Here is a 2,500-nt window from a genome sequence, read left to right as displayed (position 1 = left end):
GCGTGCGGTTCGGGTTGTCTCGGATAGTCTCGGCCGGTCTCGGCTGGAATCGGAGCACCATTCTGAGCGCATCATTCCGAGAAGACCATCATTCTAGCAAGTGATGTGACACCGTGAAGTGTCGCTCCTGTGCTCGTGCACAACATAACCAGCAGGAGCATAACCAGAAGCTGTTTTCGGTGCGTAAGTTTCGAAGAAAACAAGACCCAGAGCAGCTCAAAGTGGTTGAATCGGAGTCACCGTGCGGGTTCAGGTATTTTCGGCTGCCAATTGGCCTGTGGCGGATAGAAGAATCCCGGAAAACATGCATTAAACGGAGTTACAATGTGGTTGCGAGTTTTCTAGCAATTGCAATCAGAAGTGCACCAGAAGGTGATGTCATAAAACAAATTCCCGGTGCATGATATCGAATGATGCACCAAGGTTATGATGAGTATGCGGTGCTTGTCAATCAATGATTAAGTGTTGCATTGTGCCGGAAATGTGACCGTGAACTCGTGTGCGGAAAGCATAGAGTAAAGGGAAATCCTTCAGTTTGGTTTGGTATCATATTTTCATGTTTGCTATAGTGTTATGCGGTGGAGCAAATATGAAATACACGCCTGTAATGAATCATACGCATTAATCCCTGCGCGTTGTGCTCACTGTATGTAATTATAGTAGTGGATCGTGTGCATCGTTGTTAGCACGATTGTGTGTTTTCGTATCACTGAAGTCACCATCAGTTTGGCATATCCGTCGTCGTTGTCTTATCAGCTGAGTAAAAGTGATTACGTGGAAGTCAGTATATCATACAGATTGTTTGAAAATTATTTTCGTACCAAACGAGAAAATAATTTGATTGGAAGACGGCAGAAGAGCAAGAGCAAGAAGGATTATGCCCCATCATCATCATCATCATCGTCATCATTCTCATCGGAAGCAGCGGAAATATGGCAAATGTTACCACTTATCAGAAGGATTCTCTACCTGAGCCGCTGGATCAACTAAGGTGAGTCGAAGGAGACGTAAACCTGCTGTAGTGCGCCAACTTGAATTCGTAGAAAGCACATGCGAAGTAGGAGTTAGACAGGAGTATGCACAGGATCAATCCTTCCATACGCAGTAGAAGCCCAAGTCGGCTTTATAAGAAAGGCGGAGGCCGTTCCACGCTTGGCTGGCAAATTTCCGCTGGATCTGTTTCCCATCTGACTTCCTCTCTCCATGTGGCACAATTGTCGATTCTTCAAAACGGAAGAGGGTGGTTCAAGTCAGATGAGATGAACGATGGAGGAAAAAAAACCCGCGGACTGGCACAGAAAGCCGTTACGCCGCGACGGAAGGATTATAAGCAAATTTTTCAGGATTATAAGGTGATTATATGGAGATTTCCGTCCTCTCGTACGGTGTTACAGTGGAAATTTTTTCATTTCGTCTTCTTTCGCTGGCAGAGGTTTTCGTTCAAAAGTCGCTTTGGAAGCGCTAGCCTGGCGCCGTTGATCACCTTGGCGAGCTGGCTATTACAAAACTTGTAATTTCTCGTTCTTCTTTTGTTGCAACATATCAAAGCATAATGCATGCATAAACTTTCACTACATGCTCAGAGCACGATCGGTTGTTTCATTAGCATAAAAAGCACTCTTTTGACGAACATAAAGCAATGAAGCGATGGACAAATTAATAAAACTCGGTCGTTTCGTCTGTTATGATTTACAGATAACGCAGTCTAAACAACGTGGAAAGAAAATTGATAGTGAAGTGAAATATTGAAAAAGAATAAACGAGAAAAAAACAACAGTAGGACGAGTACCCGGACGGGCTCTTTGATCTCTATATCAGCGGCTTATCGGTTCGACTCTCATTTCTTGTTCTTGAAATTGCGTCTGGTAGCATACTGTTTAGTTTCAATTTCAATTCATAATTGCAACTGCATTGTGGGACATTTTTGTTTTGTATAGTTTGTTTTAACTCAATGAACATGTAATGTTAATTTAACGGTAGACAATTTGTTGTTTTTTTAATGGATTATTATGGTACCGATAGTTTGCATAAAATTAGAAAACACTCCTTTTTGTGGAAACATCTAGAACGAGGAATAATGCCAACTGTATTAACAAATGAATTTATTGGTTGTATAATTAAATTACGTTTGATTGGGTCCCAGCTAGCGATAGTTAATCCAATAGAAAATTCCAGATTGCTGACATAGTGGGAACTGTTTAGTGAGCGTTGAATTGATGCTGCCCTATCAATAGTTAAAAATATGTTGCTTGTGAATGAAAAAAATATGCTTGGAGAGATATGAAAAGGACCGGTTGGTGTCTTTCTGTTCTGTTGATCACAAATGCATTTGGGCTCAAGAATGCATCACGTGGGAAGCAGTAATAAAAGGCTCCCAATAAATAAGCGTATTAGTCAAGAGTCCGACGGAATACTCGTCCTTCTCACCCACAAACGAGTTTCATTTGTCCACTCAAGGGTCCAGTTTTCCAAGTTTTTTTTTCAATTTTATATACCACTT

The 2,500-nt window shown here is 41.6% G+C and overlaps 1 protein-coding gene across 1 annotated transcript in view; it reads left to right on the top strand.

The window, feature by feature from the left end:
• The first annotated feature begins 143 nt into the window (after window positions 1-143).
• LOC126569196 (roundabout homolog 2-like) overlaps window positions 144-2,500 on the top strand; it is a 33,865-nt gene continuing 31,508 nt past the window's right edge. The window contains exon 1 of the mRNA XM_050226125.1: window positions 144-179. The gene's annotated coding sequence lies outside the window, so the exon portion shown is untranslated. The remainder of the gene's footprint in view (window positions 180-2,500) is intronic.

Source organism: Anopheles aquasalis, chromosome 2, assembly GCF_943734665.1.
Source record: "Anopheles aquasalis chromosome 2, idAnoAquaMG_Q_19, whole genome shotgun sequence".
Classification (NCBI taxonomy): domain Eukaryota; kingdom Metazoa; phylum Arthropoda; class Insecta; order Diptera; family Culicidae; genus Anopheles; species Anopheles aquasalis.
Note: the sequence above shows the minus strand (reverse complement) of the source record. Positions and strands in the feature narration are given on the sequence as shown.